Raw genomic sequence first — 24,086 nt, forward strand, 5'->3', positions numbered from 1 at the left:
CCGGAAGCCTGTCCGCAGCCCCAGGCCGCCCCCGAGCCTGGCGTGAAGGCGGCAAGCTGGCCCTCCCCTCTGTGCCGCTTTCTTCCTGAACGGTGGTGGCTGGCGGCGGCGGCAGCGGCAGCAGCGCGGGGAAAGAGCGGCGTCTCCGGGAAGCCCCTGCAGAAGGAGGAGGTCTCCGGCCAGGGCCGACCTCCGGTAGTAACGGCCACTGCTTTTTCTTTCCCTCTCCCAGGCCGCGCTGAGGACGTGGTTGCCCGTCCCTCCCTTGGGGATGCCGTCGACTGCACCCCGCCTCGCCTGTGCCTGGCCTGGCTCGCCTCGTGGCGTGGGGGCGAAAAGGGACAGGCGGCGGAGCGCTTACCGGCCGTGGACAGCAGCTGCCTAAGGGAAGCTGGAATGGCCAGAGAAAGGTGAAGAAGAAGAAGAAGAAGAGATGAAGGCTCTCCGGCCGGCAGCTGCCTCCCGCTGCAGGCAAGAGAGCGCCTGCCTCGCCGGGTGAGGAAAGATCCCTCGTTGCGCTCCGCGGCAGGTCAGGCTGCCGACGGGCACCGCAGGGTCGCCACGCGTAATCCAAAGCACGGTGCGGCCGCGTACCGAGGAGGCAGGGAGGCAGGCTACTCATCTAGGCAGACTCGTCTCCTCGGAGCTGTAAGACACCCGTGTATTCTCTTAGGCGGAGGACAGCCGAGCGACCGGAGTGACAGCAAAGGAAAGGCGGAGAGCGGGAGAAAGAAGCGTCTGCGCTGGCAAGCTCTCCCGGCAGCGCCGAGAGCCAGAGCTGCGGTGAGTCCTGGGCCCGCGGGGCCCCATCGCCTCTCCTCTGCGTCGCGGGCCCTCCTCTGCCCCCCTCGCTTTCCCACCCCGCTGTGGGGTTTTTGGTTTGCTTTCTGCTCCCCGCTATGTTCTTTTTCCATCTCGCTCTGACGGGCTGCCTGTCCCCACCTTTTTTGGTCCTCGCTCTCTCTGCCCCCGTAGCCCGTGGCTATTGTTTCCTCTCTCTCTCCCTGTCTCTCTGTCCGGCCCCCAGCCACTGTTTCTGCATTCCTCCCCCTCGGTCCTGTAGCCTGTCGGTATTTCTGCCATCTCTGGCTCTCTCTGTGCGGCTCCTCGTTCCTGTTGTTCGAGGTCTTCCTTCTCGGCTCCGTAGCGAGTCGTCGTGAGTCTCTCTCTTTCTCCGTCCCTCTTGAGCCTCTTCCCTGCCCCTCGTTTTGAAGGCCCGCCTCTCTGTCCCGGCACCCGTCGCTATGGTTCCTTTTTTCGGTCTGGCTCCGTCTCGCTCCCCGTCCCTGTTTTTCTAAAGTCTCCCCTCTCTGCCTCCTAGCCCGTCGGTACCTTTTTTTCTTCCCCGTCGCGGTTCGTCTGGCTCCCTGTCCGTCTTTCTTCCTTCCTTCCTTCCTCCCTGTCTGCCCCGCAGCCCGTCCCTTCGTTCCTTTCTCCTTCCCTCTCTGTCCCTCTCCCGGTCCCCGCATTAAACTCTGCTTCTCTGCCTGCCCGGTAGCTCGCCACCGTCTTACCTTTCCCCGTCTCTCTCTCTGTCCAGCTCCCTCTCTCGAATCTTCAATTCCTCCCTGTCGCTGCAGAAGCCTGTCGGGACTTTTTCCCCTGCCCGGCTTGCCTCTCCCTGTCTCGCGATTCCTCCCTCTCTGCCCTCTTAGCCGCGACCGTTTTTATATTCTCCGTCTCTCCCTCGGTCCGCCTCGAGATCCCGATTGTTTTTTAAAGCGACCGAATCGTCGAGGTTGGCAGAGACCTTTACGATTATCGGGTGGAACCGCGAACCTGGCGCTGGCAAGTCCCCCTCTGCCCCGCAGCCCGTCCCTTCCCTTCCGACGGCCTCTTTCTCCACCTCCCTCTGTCCGGCTCCCGCCCCTCTTTTCCACTTCCGCCCTCTGTACCCTGTGGCTTTCCCCCTCTTCTTTCTCTCTCTGTCTCTGTTTGAGGAGGAGCAGCTGCCGCCCCAGCGTTCGCACCCCGTTCACGGTGTCGCGCGCACGCTTCTTCTCGGCGCGCTTCCTCCTCCTCCTCCTCCTCCTTCGGGCTCGACCCGAGGCTTCCGGCAGCAGTCTCCGGGTGTCGGATTTTGTAAAATAATTAACGTAACTGAAAGGTGCAGCAGCGGGATCGGCCCGGGCGGGGCGCCTCCAAAGAGAGGGACCCCGAACAAAGAAATCCCGGGGCCGTTCCACGCTTGGTCCCGGACACCCGCCCCTCGCGCGCTGTCCGCGCGTCCCTTAGTCCCGCGGTGACTTTTGGTCTGGGGTCTTCTACCGTCGTCTCGGATTCTTCTTCTGTATAGCTGTGGGCGGTGCGTTATTCCACAGGTGCTGCTGCGCCGATGCTCCGTACGTTCGCAGTAACGGGTAGAGCGGAAGGCTCCGTGGCCAGGGAAGAGCGGCACGGACACGTTCCTGCTCGCTCCGTTGCACCGGAATTTCGACGGCTGGGTTCGGCCGCTAAATTGATGGCGCTACCGGAAGAAATTTCAGAAAAGTGAGTACTGTGCTTGTCTTTAATCTTTTAAAGTAATTTTCTACGGGCGCCCGTCCGTGGCTTAGATATTTGGTTTGCGGCGAAACAGACCCGGAACGTGGCTCCAAGTAGCGTTCCGATTCGCTGAAATTCCCCGTAGTCAGAGAGCAAGAATGGTGAATGTTGCTTGGCGGTTTGAAATCTCAGGCTTTCTCTGAAAGCTGACCTGCCAGAATGAGCCGAAAGCAGGCCGAACGCCAATAGGGATGCCGCAGAAAAGGTCCTCTTCTTGACAGGAGAAGAGCTTGGCGAAACGTCAGCGCCGTTTCCCGTAGGGCCTCCGACGTACCGGTTCGGCAAGCGTGGGCTTTGTGCGATTCCCTCGGGGACGATGGCGAACAAACCTTGTACGGCAGAGAGCATCTTAGCTTACTTTCCATCTCCTGCTCGGTTACTTGCAGAATATTTAATTTGGCGTCGCACGGACCCAGAGGGACGGGTCCCCAACTCATGCTGGTAGGGCAACCCCAGTACCAGCCGGTAAAATCGGAAAAGAGTACGACGTTTTGAAACGTTTGCCTTGCGAGGAGAAGGGCCGTCTCTCGTTAGGCAACTGAATTCTGCGACCGATTTCCACGCCTCACGCGCGTGCGTGCGCGCACACGCGCCCCCCCACCCCCCCCCCCCAACAGGCAGGCTTTGAAGGAGGCAGTCCCTAAGGCAACGCGATCTAAAACGTGGAAGTTTTTTTTTCTATTTTTAATAGTTTCTTACGGATAGGAGGCTCGTGTGAGCGTTTAGCCTGTCCTGTCCTTAATTCTGAACCCACTGGCTGGTGCAGAAGGACGGTCGTGTGACAAAAACAGCATGAAATTTGTCCCTGTGCCGGCTGCGTCCCGTGGTAAAGGAGTACATCTGTTATTCCTGCGTGAAAGATGTTTGATGAGCGTACCGCATCGTCAGAGCTGCTCTTGGTCTGCCTGCAAGCCGTGGGTTATGATTTAGAAATACGTTCGCCTACCGTTCCTTAACTGTGTGGTTTTGGTTTTTTATTTTTTCAAAGAAAGGGTGGCTTTTTCGTCGATCTCTTTGTGAGAGTATCAAATCAGGCGGCGGTAAATACGTAGAAGCAACTAGGCGTACTACGGCGTGTACCGGACAGCGTTGGCGTGCCGCTCTGCTAGCAGCGGAGAGCCAGATGAGGATGCCCGTGGTAAGTACTCGTTCTGCCTCCGGCTGAACGGAAAGATTCTCATGTTGAGGGTTCCTGGGCTTGTCTGTGTGATTAGCATTACTTTTTTTTTTTTTTTTTTTTTTTTAATATGAAACAGGGTCAGATAATTGTTGATGAGTGGGACTTTGCGTACTCCTTTAGGTAGTTTTTCGTACTGAACCTTAGATCGGTTACAAAACTTAATCTTTGTGCAGTTTACACGTTTTGTAGCAACTACAAAGACATTTATCCTGTAGGTAAGCTGAAAATAAAAATGCGGTTTCTCACCTGATTTTTCTTTCGGAGGAACGCTCGCCCCCAGCGGCTGGTTTTTTTGCTAGTGTTGTCGGGGGGAAGGAACGGCGGCGCTTGCCTGGTTTCTTCCCCTAGCCAGGGACCTGAAACTTTGTTTTCCTCAGCTGTTTCACTAGAAATTTACAAGTGTCGGTGGTCAACAGTGGCAGAGAATTGGTGGCGTTTTCAATTTCAAAGGGAAGGAACGTGTTGATGTTAATTCTGTTACCAAAAGCGAAGTACCAGCTGCTTCCTCTTTCTAGATCTTCTCCTTTTCGCCGTCCTCCCCGAGGGGTAACGTGGCCACGCCGTATACCTTTTCTGCTCTGGTACCGTTCGTTTGATACGCAGGAGCGCTGTGAAATAAATAGAAGGGCTACGGACAGACATCTGCCATCGTTGCGGCTGCCTTAAATCGTGTATTTGTCCCTTTAGCCCGTCATTTCCTTTCCGCTCAGTTGAGTTACGTGCAGCGTTAGGTTCCAGTCGAGAGCGGTGCCGCCGAACAACGCTCTGGGAGCGTGCGCGGAGGAGGGCGACCGAGATGGCGAGAGGTCTCCGAGGCGAGACTTAGGGGGAGCGGCTGAGGTCACTTGGTTTGTTCAGCTTGGAGAAGGGAAGGCCGAGGTTACCTCATCGCAGTCTACACCTTCCTCGAGGGGGACGGCGGAGGGGAGGCGCTGACCTCCGCTCTCTCCGGTGACCGGCACTAGGACCCGAGGAAACGGGACGAAGCTGCGTCAGGGCAAGTTCAGACCGGACGTTGGGAAAAGGCTTTTCACTGAGAGGGCGGTCGGTCAGTCACGGAACAGGCTCCCCAGGGAAGCGGTCGCAGCCACCGAGCCTGTCAGGAGTTCAAGGAGCGTCTGAACGATGCTCTTAGTCGCACGGTTTAGTTTTAGGTAGTCCCGCGTGGAGCGGGGGCTTGGTCTCGGTGATCCGTATGGGTCCCTTCCAACTTGAGATACTCTATGATTCTGTGAAATCTTCTGGGTTAGAAACGACCTTATTGTAATAGAGAATTCGCTGAACGTGGCTTTGTGCAAGGACTGTCGTCTTAGAATATCTTTTTTTTTTTTCTTCCCCCCCCCCCCCAGATATGAGAAAAGCTCTGTCCAGAGATATGGAGACGAAATCAGTTGTACCTCACCCTGTGACACCGAAGACATTGAGTAACTGTAAGCTGTGATGCTCAGTGAAATTACTAAGAGCGTTAAGTTTCCCGTGCCTTTGCTTTCACTCTCCCATTCTCTTGTCTTGCGGCACGTCGCATTTTTTGAGGCCGTGGAAGCGACACCGGAGCGATGGGTTGTCAGAACCAGGTCCTCCTGCCCGTCGCTGGTTTTGCTTACCTTCGCCGTCTCTGTGTACCAGCCTGCGTGTCTCTCTCTCTCTGTTCCTCAATCCCTGTCCTCTCTTCTCTGTTCTGCTTTGTTTCACTGCGTATGTCCCGTTCCCTGTCCCACCTTTATCCTTCCTTCCTTCTTCTCGCCTTTTTCTTTGTCCTTTTGTCCTGCTCCCCGACCCTGTTTCTCGCTCCATCTGACCGTCCTTTTCCTGGCACCTTGGTGTCTCTGCTCCTTGCCCCCGTCTTTCTCTCCCCTCTGCCCAGTCCTCGTCTCCCTCTTTTGTCTCTCTGTCCCTCTGTCCTCCTTCTGCCTCTGCCCCTCTGTCCTGCTCCCTGCCCCTCTTGTTCTCACTCTGCCCCAGCGTCCCGCTCCCCGGTCCTCTTTCCCTCTGTTGCTCTCTCCTTTTATCTCTCCTTCTCCCTGCTCCCCAGCCCGGTTCTCTCACGCTCCCGCTTCCTTTTTTTATTCTCTGTTGCTCTGTCCTGCTCCCCGTGCCGCTGTCCCTCGCCGTACCTCTCGGTCCGGCTCCCTGCCCTATTCTCTTTTCCTCCCTCGCCGTGGCGCTGCCCGCCCAGGGTCGTTTCTGCCTCTCTGTCCCGCTCCCCGTCCTGGTTTGTCGGTCGCCGTCCCGCTGCCCCTCTGTCCTGCCGCTTCTTCCTCCCTCTCTGTCAGGCTCCCTGTCCCCGTCCTTCACTCGCCGTCCCTTTCCTTGCCTCGTGCTTTCTCGCTCGCCGCGCCGCCGCCCCCCCCCATCCAGCTGGCTGCCCCTTTTCTCCTCTCTTCTAGCGTCCTGCAGCTGGCTCCTCGGTTTTGGCGGCAGCCTGCACATAGCAGCCCAGCTCTCCAGCAGCCTGACGGACCGACCGTGTGTCTGTTCCACGCCGGACTGGCGAGCGTGGCTCCGATAGGACAGCCGAGGTGCCCCAGGCCGGGCCCCGAGCCCCGGTGCGGAGTCTCTCCCGGAACCGCTCTGTGTGTGACTGAATAAACGCTTGCGGTCTCTTTTTGCCGTGCCGGCTGCGTTGGCGCTTCCTTTGCGGGGGGGGGGCCGTGATGGAGGGCAGGGGAGGAGGAGTGTGTGGGGGGTATTAACGTATTCAACAAGGCACATTGCTCGCATCCTCGGATCCAAAAGTGACGCTTCTTGGCTCCGCCCCTGACCCCATTCCAAACTCCGCCCCCCACAGCAAACTCCGCCCCATACCAAACTTCCGCCCCCTCACGCAAACTCCGCCCCCTAATCACGCAAACTCCGCCCCCACACCCAACCACCGCCCGCCAACGCCTCACCACCGCCCCCAACGCCACTCCGCCCCCTACGCAAACAACCCGCCCCCTCAACGCAAACACCCGCCCCCTCACGCAAACTCCGCCCCCTACGCAAACTCCGCCCCCTTACGCAAACTAAGCCACTACCGCCCGCCTCACGCAAACTCCCGCCCCTCACGCAAACATTCCCGCCCCCCAAACGCAAACGCCAGCCCCCCCACGGCAAACTCCCCCCCCCCCACGCAAACTCCGCCCCCCTCACGCAAACTCCGCCCCACGCACGCAAACCACCGGCCCCCCAACGGCAAACTCCGCCCCCCACGCAAACTCCGCCCCCCACGCAAACTCCCCCCCCCCCACGCAAACTCCGCCCCCCCATCGCAAACTCCCCGCCCCCCCACGCACACTCCAATCATCGCCCCTCACGCAAACTCCGCCCGCCCCCCACGCACGCCAAGCCCCGCCCCTCACGCAAACTCCGCCCCCGACGCACGCCAAGGCCCCGCCCCTCACGCACCGCACAGCGCATGCCGCTCGTCCTGCCGCCTAGTGACCAAATTTCGGTACTGCAGCGGCAGCGCCGCGCATGCGCAGTGCAGCGCCACGCCCCCTCCGGAACCGGCTGCCGGCAGCCGGTGTGCAGGGGCTGCTGTGAGCCGAGGGAGGAGCGGAGGCGTCGCCGGGCTGCGGCTGCACGGAGGGAGAAGGTGAGCGGGGCAGCGGACGGACCGGCGGGTCCCGGGGAAAGCCCCGAGGAGGGCGGCGGCAGCGGTGCCGCCTCCGAGGAGAGGCGGGGGGGCGGGGGGGCGGCGGGGTCCGTGTCACAGAGGGGAGGGGGGCTGCCCGGAGCCGTGCGGCGGGTGGGGGGGGTGCGCGCCGTGTCGGAACCGGGCGGGGAGACCGTCCGGAGCCGCGCGGCGGGGGCTGCCCGGAGCCGGCGGGCGTCCGCGCCTTTCGGAGGTGGCTGAGGGGAGGCGGGGGGGGGGGGCGCCAGCCCGGAGCCGCGCTGCGGAGCTCGGGCTGCCGTCGCGGCTCGGCGGGGCTTTCGGGTGAGTCGGCTTGGGGTGAGGGCACGGGACGGTGTCCCCGCAGGGTCAGGAAGCGTGGAAGGCTGCCTCCCGCGGCACGCCGGCAGTTGCAGTCTTGGGGCACGCGGCTGCTGGTCGGCCATATTGGCTCCCCGGAGCACGCCGGGAAGTGTAGTCTTACGGCACTCTAATGGCTGCCACGCGGCGCTTGCCAGTGCGTGCCGGGAGGCGTCGTTTTCCGCGGACGTGGCTGCCGGACAGCCCGACTTGCTCTCGCAGGAGCGCGAGGTTGGGGTTTTTTTTGCCGGTTTCGAGTGGTTTTCTGCAGGCTTCCAGCCGCTCCCGAGCAGCGGTGCGGCCGTGCTACGAGAGCGCGCGCGCGCGGGCGTTGCCCGCCCGGTGTCCCGAGACGAGCGCTACCGGTCGGACTCTCCGGAAGCCTGTCCGGCAGCCCCAGGCCGCCCCCGAGCCCTGGCGTGAAGGCGGCAAGCTGGCCCTCGCCTGTGCCGCTTTCTTCCTGAACAGGGGTGCTGGCGGCGGCGGCAGCAGCAGCGCGGGGAAAGAGCGGCGTCTCCGGAAGCCCCTGCAGAAGGAGGAGGGTCTCCGGCCAGGGCCGACCTCCGGTAGTAACGGCCACTGCTTTTTCTTTCCCTCTCCCAGGCCGCGCTGAGGACGTGGTTGCCCGTCCCTCCCTTGGGATGCCGTCGACTGCACCCGCCTCGCCTGTGCCTGGCCTGGCTCGCCTCGTGGCGTGGGGGCGAAAAGGGACAGGCGGCGGAGCGCTTACCGGCCGTGGACAGCAGCTGCCCTAAGGGAAGCTGGAATGGCCAGAGAAAGGTGAAGAAGAAGAAGAAGAAGAATGGAAGGCTCTCCGGCCGGCAGCTGCCTCCCGCTGCAGGCAAGAGAGCGCCTGCCTCGCCGGGTGAGGAAAGATCCCTCGTTGCGCTCCGCGGCAGGTCAGGCTGCCGACGGGCACCGCAGGGTCGCCACGCGTAATCCAAAGCACGGTGCGGCCGCGTACCGAGGGAGGAGGCAGGGAGGCAGGCTACTCATCTAGGCAGACTCGTCTCCTCGGCGCTGTAAGACACCCGTGTATTCTCTTAGGCGGAGGACAGCCGAGCGACCGGAGTGACAGCAAAGGAAAGGCGGAGAGCGGGAGAAAGAAGCGTCTGCGCTGGCAAGCTCTCCCGGCAGCGCCGAGAGCCAGAGCTGCGGTGAGTCCTGGGCCCGCGGGGCCCCATCGCCTCTCCTCTGCGTCGCGGGCCCTCCTCTGCCCCCCCTCGCTTTCCCCCCCCGCTGTGGGGTTTTTTGGTTTGCTTTCTGCTCCCCGCTATGTTCTTTTTCCATCTCGCTCTGACGGGCTGCCTGTCCCCACCTTTTTTAGGTCCTCGCTCTCTCTGCCCCGTAGCCCGTGGCTATTGTTTCCTTCTCTCTCTCCCTGTCTCTCTGTCCGGCCCCCAGCCACTGTTTCTGCATTCCTCCCCCTCGGTCCTGTAGCCTGTCGGTATTTCTGCCATCTCTGGCTCTCTCTGTGCGGCTCCTCGTTCCTGTTGTTCGAGGTCTTCCTTCTCGGCTCCGTAGCGAGTCGTCGTGAGTCTCTCTCTTTCTCCGTCCCTCTTGAGCCTCTTCCCTGCCCCTCGTTTTGAAGGCCCGCCTCTCTGTCCCGGCACCCGTCGCTATGGTTCCTTTTTTCGGTCTGGCTCCGTCTCGCTCCCCGTCCCTGTTTTTCTAAAGTCTCCCCTCTCTGCCTCCTAGCCCGTCGGTACCTTTTTCTTTCCCCGTCGCGGTTCGTCTGGCTCCCTGTCCCTCTTGCTTCCTTCCTTCCTTCCTTCCTCCCTGTCTGCCCCGCAGCCCGTCCCTTCGTTCCTTTCTCCTTCCCTCTCTGTCCCTCTCCCGGTCCCCGGCATTAAACTCTGCTTCTCTGCCCGGTAGCTCGCCACCGTCTTACCTTTCCCCGTCTCTCTCTCTGTCCAGCTCCCTCTCTCGAATCTTCAATTCCTCCCTGTCGCTGCAGAAGCCTGTCGGGACTTTTTCCCCTGCCCGGCTTGCCTCTCCCTGTCTCGCGATTCCTCCCTCTCTGCCCTCTTAGCCGCGACCGTTTTTATATTCTCCGTCTCTCCCTCGGTCCGCCTCGAGATCCCGATTGTTTTTTAAAGCGACCGAATCGTCGAGGTTGGCAGAGACCTTTACGATTATCGGGTGGAACCGCGAACCTGGCGCTGGCAAGTCCCCCTCTGCCCCGCAGCCCGTCCCTTCCCTTCCGACGGCCTCTTTCTCCACCTCCCTCTGTCCGGCTCCCGGCCCCTCTTTTCCACTTCCGCCCTCTGTACCCTGTGGCTTTCCCCCTCTTCTTTCTCTCTCTCTCTGTTTGAGGAGGCAGCTGCTGCCGCCCCAGCGTTCGCACCCCGTTCACGGTGTCGCGCGCGCACGCTTCTTCTCGGGCGCGCTTCCTCCTCCTCCTCCTCCTTCGGCTCGACCCGAGGCTTCCGGCAGCAGTCTCCGGGTGTCGGATTTTGTAAAATAATTAACGTAACTGAAAGGTGCAGCAGCGGGATCGGCCCGGGCGGGGCGCCTCCAAAGAGAGGGACCCCGAACAAAGAAATCCCGGGCCGATCCCGCTTGGGTCCCGGACACCCGCCCCTCGCGCGCTGTCCGCGCGTCCCTTCGTCCCGCGGTGACTTTTGGTCTGGGGTCTTCTACCGTCGTCTCGGATTCTTCTTCTGTATAGCTGTGGGCGGTGCGTTATTCCACAGGTGCTGCTGCGCCGATGCTCCGTACGTTCGCAGTAACGGGTAGAGCGGAAGGCTCCGTGGCCAGGGAAGAGCGGCACGGACACGTTCCTGCTCGCTCCGTTGCACCGGAATTTCGACGGCTGGGTTCGGCCGCTAAATTGATGGCGCTACCGGAAGAAATTTCAGAAAAGTGAGTACTGTGCTTGTCTTTAATCTTTTAAAGTAATTTTTCTACGGGCGCCCGGTCCGTGGCTTAGATATTTGGTTTGCGGCGAAACAGACCCGGAACGTGGCTCCAAGTAGCGTTCCGATTCGCTGAAATTCCCCGTAGTCAGAGAGCAAGAATGGTGAATGTTGCTTGGCGGTTTGAAATCTCAGGCTTTCTCTGAAAGCTGACCTGCCAGAATGAGCCGAAAGCAGGCCGAACGCCAATAGGGATGCCGCAGAAAAGGTCCTCTTCTTGACAGGAGAAGAGCTTGGCGAAACGTCAGCGCCGTTTCCCGTAGGGCCTCCGACGTACCGGTTCGGCAAGCGTGGGCTTTGTGCGATTCCCTCGGGGACGATGGCGAACAAACCTTGTACGGCAGAGAGCATCTTAGCTTACTTTCCATCTCCTGCTCGGTTACTTGCAGAATATTTAATTTGGCGTCGCACGGACCCAGAGGGACGGGTCCCCAACTCATGCTGGTAGGGCAACCCCAGTACCAGCCGGTAAAATCGGAAAAGAGTACGACGTTTTGAAACGTTTGCCTTGCGAGGAGAAGGGCCGTCTCTCGTTAGGCAACTGAATTCTGCGACCGATTTCCACGCCTCACGCGCGTGCGTGCGCGCACACGACGCCCCCCCACCCCCCCCCCCCAACAGGCAGGCTTTGAAGGAGGCAGTCCCTAAGGCAACGCGATCTAAAACGTGGAAGTTTTTTTTTCTATTTTTAATAGTTTCTTACGGATAGGAGGCTCGTGTGAGCGTTTAGCCTGTCCTGTCCTTAATTCTGAACCCACTGGCTGGTGCAGAAGGACGGTCGTGTGACAAAAACAGCATGAAATTTGTCCCTGTGCCGGCTGCGTCCCGTGGTAAAGGAGTACATCTGTTATTCCTGCGTGAAAGATGTTTGATGAGCGTACCGCATCGTCAGAGCTGCTCTTGGTCTGCCTGCAAGCCGTGGGTTATGATTTAGAAATACGTTCGCCTACCGTTCCTTAACTGTGTGGTTTTGGTTTTTATTTTTTCAAAGAAAGGGTGGCTTTTTCGTCGATCTCTTTGTGAGAGTATCAAATCAGGCGGCGGTAAATACGTAGAAGCAACTAGGCGTACTACGGCGTGTACCGGACAGCGTTGGCGTGCCGCTCTGCTAGCAGCGGAGAGCCAGATGAGGATGCCCGTGGTAAGTACTCGTTCTGCCTCCGGCTGAACGGAAAGATTCTCATGTGAGGGTTCCTGGGCTTGTCTGTGTGATTAGCATTACTTTTTTTTTTTTTTTTTTTTTAATATGAAACAGGGTCAGATAATTGTTGATGAGTGGGACTTTGCGTACTCCTTGAGGTAGTTTTTCGTACTGAACCTTAGATCGGTTACAAAACTTAATCTTTGTGCAGTTTACACGTTTTGTAGCAACTACAAAGACATTTATCCTGTAGGTAAGCTGAAAATAAAAATGCGGTTTCTCACCTGATTTTTCTTTCGGAGGAACGCTCGCCCCCAGCGGCTGGTTTTTTTTTGCTAGTGTTGTCGGGGGGAAGGAACGGCGGCGCTTGCCTGGTTTCTTCCCCTAGCCAGGGACCTGAAACTTTGTTTTCCTCAGCTGTTTCACTAGAAATTTACAAGTGTCGGTGGTCAACAGTGGCAGAGAATTGGGTGGCGTTTTTTCATTTCAAAGGGAAGGAACGTGTTGATGTTAATTCTGTTACCAAAAGCGAAGTACCAGCTGCTTCCTCTTTCTAGATCTTCTCTCCTTTCGCCGTCCTCCCCGAGGGGTAACGTGGCCACGCCGTATACCTTTTCTGCTCTGGTACCGTTCGTTTGATACGCAGGAGCGCTGTGAAATAAATAGAAGGGCTACGGACAGACATCTGCCATCGTTGCGGCTGCCTTAAATCGTGTATTTGTCCCTTTAGCCCGTCATTTCCTTTCCGCTCAGTTGAGTTACGTGCAGCGTTAGGTTCCAGTCGAGAGCGGTGCCGCCGAACAACGCTCTGGGAGCGTGCGCGGAGGAGGGCGACCGAGATGGCGAGAGGTCTCCGAGGCAAGACTTACGGGAGCGGCTGAGGTCACTTGGTTTGTTCAGCTTGGAGAAGGGAAGGCCGAGGGGTGACCTCATCGCAGTCTACACCTTCCTCGAGGGGGACGGCGGAGGGGGAGGCGCTGACCTCCGCTCTCTCCGGTGACCGGCACTAGGACCCGAGGAAACGGGACGAAGCTGCGTCAGGGCAAGTTCAGACCGGACGTTGGAAAAGGCTTTTCACTGAGAGGGCGGTCGGTCAGTCACGGAACAGGCTCCCCAGGGAAGCGGTCGCAGCCACCGAGCCTGTCAGGAGTTCAAGGAGCGTCTGAACGATGCTCTTAGTCGCACGGTTTAGTTTTAGGTAGTCCCGCGTGGAGCGGGGGCTTGGTCTCGGTGATCCGTATGGGTCCCTTCCAACTTGAGATACTCTATGATTCTGTGAAATCTTCTGGGTTAGAAACGACCTTATTGTAATAGAGAATTCGCTGAACGTGGCTTTGTGCAAGGACTGTCGTCTTAGAATATCTTTTTTTTTTTTCTTCCCCCCCCCCCCCAGATATGAGAAAAGCTCTGTCCAGAGATATGGAGACGAAATCAGTTGTACCTCACCCTGTGACACCGGAAGACATTGAGTAACTGTAAGCTGTGATGCTCAGTGAAATTACTAAGAGCGTTAAGTTTCCCGTGCCTTTGCTTTCACTCTCCCATTCTCTTGTCTTGCGGCACGTCGCATTTTTGAGGCCGTGGAAGCGACACCGGGAGCGATGGGTTGTCAGAACCAGGTCCTCCTGCCCGTCGCTGGTTTTGCTTACCTTCGCCGTCTCTGTGTACCAGCCTGCGTCTCTCTCTCTCTGTTCCTCAATCCCTGTCCTCTCTTCTCTGTTCTGCTTTGTTTCGCTGCGTATGTCCCGTTCCCTGTCCCACCTTTATCCTTCCTTCCTTCTTCCTCGCCTTTTTCTTTGTCCTTTTGTCCTGCTCCCCGACCCTGTTTCTCGCTCCATCTGACCGTCCTTTTCCTGGCACCTTGGTGTCTCTGCTCCTTGCCCCCGTCTTTCTCTCCCCTCTGCCCAGTCCTCGTCTCCCTCTTTTGTCTCTCTGTCCCTCTGTCCTCCTTCTGCCTCTGCCCCTCTGTCCTGCTCCCTGCCCCTCTTGTTCTCACTCTGCCCCAGCGTCCCGCTCCCCGGTCCTCTTTCCCTCTGTTGCTCTCTCCTTTTATCTCTCCTTCTCCCTGCTCCCCAGCCCGGTTCTCTCACGCTCCCGCTTCCTTTTTTTTATTCTCTGTTGCTCTGTCCTGCTCCCCGTGCCGCTGTCCCTCGCCGTACCTCTCGGTCCGGCTCCCTGCCCTTATTCTCTTTTCCTCCCTCGCCGTGGCGCTGCCCGCCCAGGGTCGTTTCTGCCTCTCTGTCCCGCTCCCCGTCCTGGTTTGTCGGTCGCCGTCCCGCCTCTCTTCCTGCCGCTTCTTCCTCCCTCTCTGTCAGGCTCCCTGTCCCCGTCCTTCACTCGCCGTCCCTTTCCTTGCCTCGTGCTTTCTCGCTCGCCGCCGCCGCCGCCCCCCCCATCCAGCTGGCTGCCCCTTTTCTCCTCTCTTCTAGCGTCCTGCAGCTGGCTCCTCGGTTTTGGCGGCAGCCTGCACATAGCAGCCCAGCTCTCCAGCAGCCTGACGGACCGACCGTGTGTCTGTTCCACGCCGGACTGGCGAGCGTGGCTCCGGGTAGGACAGCCGAGGTGCCCCAGGGCCGGGCCCCGAGCCCCGGTGCGGAGTCTCTCCCGAACCGGCTCTGTGTGTGACTGAATAAACGCTTGCGGTCTCTTTTGCCGTGCCGGCTGCGTTGGCGCTTCCTTTGCGGGGGGGGGGGGGGGGGGGCCGTGATGGAGGGCAGGGGAGGAGGTGTGTGTGTGGGGTATTAACGTATTCAACAAGGTCACATTGCTCGCATCCTCGGGATCCAAAAGTGATGCTTCTTGGCTCCGCCCCTGACCCATGCCAAACTCCGGGCCCCCCCCGCAAACTCCGCCCCTCACGCACACCAAGCCCCGCCCCTCATGGAAACTCCGCCCCCGGTGCAAACTCCGCCCTGATGCACGCCAAGCCCCCCTCACGCAAACTCCGCCCCCACACAAACTCTGACCCTGGTGCACGCCAAGCCCCGCCCCAATGCAAACTCCGCCCCTCACACAAACTCCGCCCCTGATGCATGCCAAGCCCCCCTCACGCAAACTCCGCCCCTCACACAAACTCCGCCCCTGATGCACGCCAAGCCCCGCCCCTCACGCAAACTCCGCCCCTCACGCAAACTCCGCCCCCCCACACGCCAAGCCCCGCCCCTCACTCAAACTCCGCCCCGACGCAAGCCAAGCCCCGCCCCTGATGTAAACTCCGCCCCCGGCGCAAACTCCGCCCTGATGCAAGCCAAGCCCCGCCCCGACGCAAACTCCGCCCCCACGCAAACCCCGCCCCTCACGCAAACTCCGCCCCCCGCGCAAACTCCGCCCCGACGCAAGCCAAGCCCCCCCCTCACGCAAACTCCGCCCCCGACGCAAACTCCGCCCCTCACGCAAACTCCGCCCCCGACGCACGCAAGCCCCGCCCCCGACGCAAACTCCGCCCCTCAAGCAAACTCCGCCCCTCACGCAAACCCCGCCCCTCACGCAAACTCCGCCCCCGACGCAAACTCCGCCCCTCACGCAAACTCCGCCCCCGACGCACGCCAAGCCCCGCCCCTCACGCAAACTCCGCCCCCCGCCGCTAACTCCGCCCCTCACGCAAACTCCGCCCCCACGCAAACTCCGCCCCCGACGCACGCCAAGCCCCGCCCCTCACGCAAACTCCGCCCCTGATGCAATGCCAAGCCCCCCCACGCAAACTCCGCCCCTGATGCACGCCAAGCCCCGCCCCTCACGCAAACTCCGCCCCCGACGCAAACTCCGCCCCTCACGCAAACCCCCCCCCACACGCAAACTCCGCCCCGACGCAAGCCAAGCCCCGCCCCTCACGCAAACTCCGCCCCCCGACGCAAACTCCGCCCCTCACGCAAACTCCGCCCCCGACGCACGCCAAGCCCCGCCCCCAATGCAAACTCCGCCCAACCACAAACTCCGCCCTCACGCAAACCCCGCCCCTCACGCAAACTCCGCCCCCCCGACGCAAACCCCGCCCCTCACGCAACTCCGCCCCCGACGCACGCCAAGCCCCGCCCCTACGCAAACTCCGCCCCGACGCAAACTCCTCCCCCCGACGCACGCCAAGCCCCGCCCCTCACGCAAACTCCGCCCCCGACGCATGCCAAGCCCCGCCCCTCACGCAAACTCCGCCCCTCACGCAAACTCCGCCCCGACGCACCCAAGCCCCACCCCCGGCAAACTCCGCCCCTCACGCAAACCCCCCCCCTCACGCAAACTCCGCCCCTCTCGCAAACTCCCCCCCGACGCACGCCAAGCCCCGCCCCTCACGCAAACTCCGCCCCCGACGCACGCCAAGCCCCGCCCCTCACTCAAACTCCGCCCCCGACGCAAACTCCTCCCCCCCACGCACGCCAAGCCCCGCCCCTCACGCAAACTCCGCCCCCGACGCATGCCAAGCCCCCCGCCCCTCACGCAAACTCCGCCCCCTGACGCAAACCTCCGCCCGCGACGCACGCCAAGCCCCCCCCCCACGCAAACTCCGCCCCCGACGCACGCCAAGCCCCGCCCCTCACGCATCGCACAGCGCATGCTCGCTCGGTGCTGCCGCCTAGCGACCAAATTTCGGTACTGCAGCGGCAGCGCCGCGCATGCGCAGTGCAGCGCCACGCCCCCTCCCCGGAACCGGCTGCCGGCAGACGGTGTGCAGGGGCTGCTGTGAGCCGAGGGAGGAGCGGAGGCGTCGCCGGGCTGCGGCTGCACGGAGGGAGAAGGTGAGCGGGGCAGCGGGACGGACCGGCGGGTCCCGGGGAAAGCCCCGAGGAGGGCGGCGGCAGCGGTGCCGCCTCCGAGGAGAGGCGGGGGGCGGGGGGGCGGCGGGGTCCGTGTCACAGAGGGGAGGGGGGCTGCCCGGAGCCGTGCGGCGGGTGGGGGGGTGCGCGCCGTGTCGGAACCGGGCGGGGAGACCGTCCGGAGCCGCGCGGCGGGGGCTGCCCGGAGCCGGCGGGCGTCCGCGCCTTTCGGAGGTGGCTGAGGGGAGGCGGGGGGGGGGGGGGGGCGCGCCAGCCCGGAGCCGCGCTGCGGAGCTCGGGGCTGCCGTCGCGGCTCGGCGGGGCTTTCGGGTGAGTCGGCTTTGGGGTGAGGGCACGGGACGGTGTCCCCGCAGGGTCAGGAAGCGTGGAAGGCTGCCTCCCGCGGCACGCCGGGAGTTGCAGTCTTGGGGCACGCGGCTGCTGGTCGGCCATATTGGCTCCCCGGAGCACGCCGGGAAGTGTAGTCTTACGGCACTCTAATGGCTGCCACGCGGCGCTTGCCAGTGCGTGCCGGGAGGCGTCGTTTTCGCGGACGTGGCTGCCGGACAGCCCGACTTGCTCTCGCAGGAGCGCGAGGTTGGGGTTTTTTTGCCGGTTTCGAGTGGTTTTCTGCAGGCTTCCAGCCGCTCCCGAGCAGCGGTGCGGCCGTGCTACGAGAGCGCGCAGCGCGCGAGGCGTTGCCCGGTGTCCCGAGACGAGCGCTACCGGTCGGACTCTCCGGAAGCCTGTCCGGCAGCCCCAGGCCGCCCCCGAGCCCTGGCGTGAAGGCGGCAAGCTGGCCCTCGCCTGTGCCGCTTTCTTCCTGAACAGGGGTGCTGGCGGCGGCGGCAGCGGCAGCAGCGCGGGGAAAGAGCGGCGTCTCCGGAAGCCCCTGCAGAAGGAGGAGGGTCTCCGGCCAGGGCCGACCTCCGTAGTAACGGCCACTGCTTTTTCTTTCCCTCTCCCAGGCCGCGCTGAGGACGTGGTTGCCCGTCCCTCCCTTGGGGATGCCGTCGACTGCACCCGCCTCGCCTGCCTGTGCCTGGCCTGGCTCGCCTCGTGCGTGGGGGCGAAAAGGGACAGGCGGCGGAGCGCTTACCGGCCGTGGACAGCAGCTGCCCTAAGGGAAGCTGGAATGGCCAGAGAAAGGTGAAGAAGAAGAAGAAGAAGAGATGGAAGGCTCTCCGGCCGGCAGCTGCCTCCCGCTGCAGGCAAGAGAGCGCCTGCCTCGCCGGGTGAGGAAAGATCCCTCGTTGCGCTCCGCGGCAGGTCAGGCTGCCGACGGGCACCGCAGGGTCGCCACGCGTAATCCAAAGCACGGTGCGGCCGCGTACCGAGGGAGGGAGGCAGGGAGGCAGGCTACTCATCTAGGCAGACTCGTCTCCTCGGAGCTGTAAGACACCCGTGTATTCTCTTAGGCGGAGGACAGCCGAGCGACCGGAGTGACAGCAAAGGAAAGGCGGAGAGCGGGAAAGAAAAAGCGTCTGCGCTGGCAAGCTCTCCCGGCAGCGCCGAGAGCCAGAGCTGCGGTGAGTCCTGGGCCCGCGGGGCCCCATCGCCTCTCCTCTGCGTCGCGGGCCCTCCTCTGCCCCCCTCGCTTTCCCACCCCGCTGTGGGGTTTTTTGGTTTGCTTTCTGCTCCCCGCTATGTTCTTTTTCCATCTCGCTCTGACGGGCTGCCTGTCCCCACCTTTTTTAGGTCCTCGCTCTCTCTGCCCCGTAGCCCGTGGCTATTGTTTCCTTCTCTCTCTCCCTGTCTCTCTGTCCGGCCCCCAGCCACTGTTTCTGCATTCCTCCCCCCCAGTCCTGTAGCCTGTCGGTATTTCTGCATCTCTGGCTCTCTCTGTGCGGCTCCTCGTTCCTGTTGTTCGAGGTCTTCCTTCTCGGCTCCGTAGCGAGTCGTCGTGAGTCTCTCTCTTTCTCCGTCCCTCTTGAGCCTCTTCCCTGCCCCTCGTTTTGAAGGCCCGCCTCTCTGTCCCGGCACCCGTCGCTATGGTTCCTTTTTTCGGTCTGGCTCCGTCTCGCTCCCCGTCCCTGTTTTTCTAAAGTCTCCCCTCTCTGCCTCCTAGCCCGTCGGTACCTTTTTCTTTCCCCGTCGCGGTTCGTCTGGCTCCCTGTCCCTCTTTCTTTCTTCCTTCCTTCCTTCCTCCCTGTCTGCCCCGCAGCCCGTCCCTTCGTTCCTTTCTCCTTCCCTCTCTGTCCCTCTCCCGGTCCCCGGCATTAAACTCTGCTTCTCTGCCCGGTAGCTCGCCACCGTCTTACCTTTCCCCGTCTCTCTCTCTGTCCAGCTCCCTCTCTCGAATCTTCAATTCCTCCCTGTCGCTGCAGAAGCCTGTCGGGACTTTTTCCCCTGCCCGGCTTGCCTCTCCCTGTCTCGCGATTCCTCCCTCTCTGCCCTCTTAGCCGCGACCGTTTTTATATTCTCCGTCTCTCCTCTCGGTCCGCCTCGAGATCCCGATTGTTTTTTAAAGCGACCGAATCGTCGAGGTTGGCAGAGACCTTTACGATTAACGGGTGAACCGCGAACCTGGCGCTGGCAAGTCCCCCTCTGCCCCGCAGCCCGTCCCTTCCCTTCCGACGGCCTCTTTCTCCACCTCCCTCTGTCCGGCTCCCGGCCCCTCTTTTCCACTTCCGCCCTCTGTACCCTGTGGCTTTCCCCCTCTTCTTTCTCTCTCTGTCTCTATTTGAGGAGGAGCAGCTGCCGCCCCAGCGTTCGCACCCCGTTCACGGTGTCGCGCGCACGCTTCTTCTCGGGCGCGCTTCCTCCTCCTCCTCCTCCTTCGGGCTCGACCCGAGGCTTCCGGCAGCAGTCTCCGGGTGTCGGATTTTGTAAAATAATTAACGTAACTGAAGGTGCAGCAGCGGGATCGGCCCGGGCGGGGCGCCTCCAAAGAGAGGGACCCCGAACAAAGAAATCCCGGGGCAGTTCCACGCTTGGGTCCCGGACACCCGCCCCTCGCGCGCTGTCCGCGCGTCCCTTAGTCCCGCGGTGACTTTTGGTCTGGGGGTCTTCTACCGTCGTCTCGGATTCTTCTTCTGTATAGCTGTGGGCGGTGCGTTATTCCACAGGTGCTGCTGCGCCGATGCTCCGTTCGTTCGCAGTAACGGGTAGAGCGGAAGGCTCCGTGGCCAGGGAAGAGCGGCACGGACGCGTTCCTGCTCGCTCCGTTGCACCGGAATTTCGACGGCTGGGTTCGGCCGCTAAATTGATGGCGCTACCGGAAGAAATTTCAGAAAAGTGAGTACTGTGCTTGTCTTTAGTCTTTTAAAGTAATTTTTCTACGGGCGCCCGGTCCGTGGCTTAGATATTTGGTTTGCGGCGAAACAGACCCGGAACGTGGCTCCAAGTAGCGTTCCGATTCGCTGAAATTCCCCGTAGTCAGAGAGCACGAATGGTGAATGTTGCTTGGCGGTTTGAAATCTCAGGCTTTCTCTGAAAGCTGACCTGCCAGAATGAGCCGAAAGCAGGCCGAACGCCAATAGGGATGCCGCAGAAAAGGTCCTCTTCTTGACAGGAGAAGAGCTTGGCGAAACGTCAGCGCCGTTTCCCGTAGGGCCTCCGACGTACCGGTTCGGCAAGCGTGGGCTTTGTGCGATTCCCTCGGGGACGATGGCGAACAAACCTTGTACGGCAGAGAGCATCTTAGCTTACTTTCCATCTCCTGCTCGGTTACTTGCAGAATATTTAATTTGGCGTCGCACGGACCCAGAGGGACGGGTCCCCAACTCATGCTGGTAGGGCAACCCCAGTACCAGCCGGTAAAATCGGAAAAGAGTACGACGTTTTGAAACGTTTGCCTTGCGAGGAGAAGGGCCGTCTCTCGTTAGGCAACTGAATTCTGCGACCGATTTCCACGCCTCACGCGCGTGCGTGCGCGCACACGCGCCCCCCCACCCCCCCCCCCCAACAGGCAGGCTTTGAAGGAGGCAGTCCCTAAGGCAACGCGATCTAAAACGTGGAAGTTTTTTTTTCTATTTTTAATAGTTTCTTACGGATAGGAGGCTCGTGTGAGCGTTTAGCCTGTCCTGTCCTTAATTCTGAACCCACTGGCTGGTGCAGAAGGACGGTCGTGTGACAAAAACAGCGTGAAATTTGTCCCTGTGCCGGCTGCGTCCCGTGGTAAAGGAGTACATCTGTTACTCCTGCGTGAAAGATGTTTGATGAGCGTACCGCATCGTCAGAGCTGCTCTCGGTCTGCCTGCAAGCCGTGGGTTATGATTTAGAAATACGTTCGCCTACCGTTCCTTAACTGTGTGGTTTTGGTTTTTTTTTTTCAAAGAAAGGGTGGCTTTTTCGTCGATCTCTTGGTGAGAGTATCAAATCAGGCGGCGGTAAATACGTAGAAGCAGCTAGGCGTACTACGGCGTGTACCGGACAGCGTTGGCGTGCCGCTCTGCTAGCAGCGGAGAGCCAGATGAGGATGCCCGTGGTAAGTACTCGTTCTGCCTCCGGCTGAACGGAAAGATTCTCATGTGGAGGGTTCCTGGGCTTGTCTGTGTGATTAGCATTACTTTTTTTTTTTTTTTTTTTTTTAATATGAAACAGGGTCAGATAATTGTTGATGAGTGGGACTTTGCGTACTCCTTTAGGTAGTTTTTCGTACTGAACCTTAGATCGGTTACAAAACTTAATCTTTGTGCAGTTTACACGTTTTGTAGCAACTACAAAGACATTTATCCTGTAGGTAAGCTGAAAATAAAAATGCGGTTTCTCACCTGATTTTTCTTTCGGAGGAACGCTCGCCCCCAGCGGCTGGTTTTTTTTGCTAGTGTTGTCGGGGGGAAGGAACGGCGGCGCTTGCCTGATTTCTTCCCCTAGCCAGGGACCTGAAACTTTGTTTTCCTCGCTGTTTCACTAGAAATTTACAAGTGTCGGTGGTCAACAGTGGCAGAGAATTGGGTGGCGTTTTCAATTTCAAAGGGAAGGAACGTGTTGATGTTAATTCTGTTACCAAAAGCGAAGTACCAGCTGCTTCCTCTTTCTAGATCTTCTCTCCTTTCGCCGTCCTCCCCGAGGGGTAACGTGGCCACGCCGTATACCTTTTCTGCTCTGGTACCGTTCGTTTGATACGCAGGAGCGCTGTGAAATAACTAGAAGGGCTACGGACAGACATCTGCCATCGTTGCGGCTGCCTTAAATCGTGTATTTGTCCCTTTAGCCCGTCATTTCCTTTCCGCTCAGTTGAGTTACGTGCAGCGTTAGGTTCCAGTCGAGAGCGGTGCCGCCGAGCAACGCTCTGGGAGCGTGCGCGGAGGAGGGCGACCGAGATGGCGAGAGGTCTCCGAGGCAAGACTTAGGGGGAGCGGCTGAGGTCACTTGGTTTGTTCAGCTTGGAGAAGGGAAGGCCGAGGGGTGACCTCATCGCAGTCTACACCTTCCTCGAGGGGGACGGCGTAGGGGAGGCGCTGACCTCCGCTCTCTCCGGTGACCGGCACTAGGACCCGAGGAAACGGGACGAAGCTGCGTCAGGGCAAGTTCAGACCGGACGTTGGGAAAAGGCTTTTCACTGAGAGGGCGGTCGGTCAGTCACGGAACAGGCTCCCCAGGGAAGCGGTCGCAGCCACCGAGCCTGTCAGGAGTTCAAGGAGCGTCTGAACGATGCTCTTAGTCGCACGGTTTAGTTTTAGGTAGTCCCGCGTGGGCGGGGGCTTGGTCTCGGTGATCCGTATGGGTCCCTTCCAACTTGAGATACTCTATGATTCTGTGAAATCTTCTGGGTTAGAAACGACCTTATTGTAATAGAGAATTCGCTGAACGTGGCTTTGTGCAAGGACTGTCGTCTTAGAATATCTTTTTTTTTTTTCTTCCCCCCCCCCCCCAGATATGAGAAAAGCTCTGTCCAGAGATATGGAGACGAAATCAGTTGTACCTCACCCTGTGACACCGGAAGACATTGAGTAACTGTAAGCTGTGATGCTCAGTGAAATTACTAAGAGCGTTAAGTTTCCCGTGCCTTTGCTTTCACTCTCCCATTCTCTTGTCTTGCGGCACGTCGCATTTTTTGAGGCCGTGGAAGCGACACCGGGAGCGATGGGTTGTCAGAACCAGGTCCTCCTGCCCGTCGCTGGTTTTGCTTACCTTCGCCGTCTCTGTGTACCAGCCTGCGTCTCTCTCTCTCTGTTCCTCAATCCCTGTCCTCTCTTCTCTGTTCTGCTTTGTTTCGCTGCGTATGTCCCGTTCCCTGTCCCACCTTTATCCTTCCTTCCTTCTTCCTCGCCTTTTTCTTTGTCCTTTTGTCCTGCTCCCCGACCCTGTTTCTCGCTCCATCTGACCGTCCTTTTCCTGGCACCTTGGTGTCTCTGCTCCTTGCCCCCGTCTTTCTCTCCCCTCTGCCCAGTCCTCGTCTCCCTCTTTTGTCTCTCTGTCCCTCTGTCCTCCTTCTGCCTCTGCCCCTCTGTCCTGCTCCCTGCCCCTCTTGTTCTCACTCTGCCCCAGCGTCCCGCTCCCCGGTCCTCTTTCCCTCTGTTGCTCTCTCCTTTTATCTCTCCTTCTCCCTGCTCCCCAGCCCGGTTCTCTCACGCTCCCGCTTCCTTTTTTTATTCTCTGTTGCTCTGTCCTGCTCCCCGTGCCGCTGTCCCTCGCCGTACCTCTCGGTCCGGCTCCCTGCCCTTATTCTCTTTTCCTCCCTCGCCGTGGCGCTGCCCGCCCAGGGTCGTTTCTGCCTCTCTGTCCCGCTCCCCGTCCGGGTTTGTCGGTCGCCGTCCCGCTGCCTCTCTTCCTGCCGCTTCTTCCTCCCTCTCTGTCAGGCTCCCTGTCCCCGTCCTTCACTCGCCGTCCCTTTCCTTGCCTCGTGCTTTCTCGCTCGCCGCCGCCGCCCCCCCCATCCAGCTGGCTGCCCCTTTTCTCCTCTCTTCTAGCGTCCTGCAGCTGGCTCCTCGGTTTTGGCGGCAGCCTGCACATAGCAGCCCAGCTCTCCAGCAGCCTGACGGACCGACCGTGTGTCTGTTCCACGCCGGACTGGCGAGCGTGGCTCCGGGTAGGACAGCCGAGGTGCCCCAGGGCCGGGCCCCGAGCCCCGGTGCGGAGTCTCTCCCGGAACCGGCTCTGTGTGTGACTGAATAAACGCTTGCGGTCTCTTTTGCCGTGCCGGCTGCGTTGGCGCTTCCTTTGCGGGGGGGGGCGAGGGGCCGTGATGGAGGGCAGGGGAGGAGGTGTGTGTGTGGGGTATTAACGTATTCAACAAGGTCACATTGCTCGCATCCTCGGGATCCAAAAGTGATGCTTCTTGGCTCCGCCCCTGACCCATGCCAAACTCCGGGCCCCCCCGCAAACTCCGCCCCCCCCGCAACTCCGCCCCTCATGCACACCAAGCCCCGCCCCTCATGGAAACTCCGCCCCCGGCGCAAACTCCGCCCTGATGCAAGCCAAGCCCCGCCCCTCAGGCAAACTCCGCCCCTCACGCAAACCCCGCCCCTCACGCAAACTCCGCCCCCACACAAACTCTGACCCTGGTGCACGCCAAGCCCCGCCCCAATGCAAACTCCGCCCCTCACGCAAACTCCGCCCCTGATGCATGCCAAGCCCCCCTCACGCAAACTCCGCCCCTCACACAAACTCCGCCCCTCACGCCAAGCCCCGCCCCTCACGCAAACTCCGCCCC

At 60.6% G+C, this 24,086-nt stretch overlaps 3 long non-coding RNA genes across 5 annotated transcripts; all 3 read left to right on the forward strand.

Moving 5' to 3' along the window:
• The first annotated feature begins 691 nt into the window (after positions 1 to 691).
• Positions 692 to 5,140, forward strand: LOC129200968 (uncharacterized). The gene is made up of 4 exons (XR_008575183.1): positions 692 to 783; positions 2,322 to 2,490; positions 3,533 to 3,682; positions 5,074 to 5,140. It is a non-coding gene; the product is annotated as an uncharacterized LOC129200968 (long non-coding RNA).
• A 2,078-nt stretch (positions 5,141 to 7,218) lies between these two features.
• Positions 7,219 to 13,218, forward strand: LOC129200966 (uncharacterized). Its single transcript, XR_008575179.1, has 6 exons — positions 7,219 to 7,301; positions 8,283 to 8,544; positions 8,727 to 8,836; positions 10,376 to 10,544; positions 11,589 to 11,738; positions 13,132 to 13,218. It is a non-coding gene; the product is annotated as an uncharacterized LOC129200966 (long non-coding RNA).
• Positions 13,219 to 19,589: 6,371 nt separating this feature from the next.
• On the forward strand, positions 19,590 to 23,516 carry LOC129200967 (uncharacterized). Of its 3 annotated transcripts, none has more exons than XR_008575181.1 (4): positions 19,590 to 19,723; positions 20,766 to 20,915; positions 22,308 to 22,389; positions 23,344 to 23,516. It is a non-coding gene; the product is annotated as an uncharacterized LOC129200967 (long non-coding RNA). The 3 variants fall into 3 exon arrangements; XR_008575182.1 differs by having other exon boundaries at positions 22,308 to 22,383; XR_008575180.1 differs by lacking the exon at positions 23,344 to 23,516 and having other exon boundaries at positions 22,308 to 22,511.
• The last annotated feature ends 570 nt before the right edge of the window (positions 23,517 to 24,086 follow it).

The sequence above is a fragment of the Grus americana genome, unplaced genomic scaffold, assembly GCF_028858705.1.
Source record: "Grus americana isolate bGruAme1 unplaced genomic scaffold, bGruAme1.mat scaffold_716, whole genome shotgun sequence".
In the NCBI taxonomy this organism is placed as follows: Eukaryota; Metazoa; Chordata; class Aves; order Gruiformes; family Gruidae; genus Grus; species Grus americana.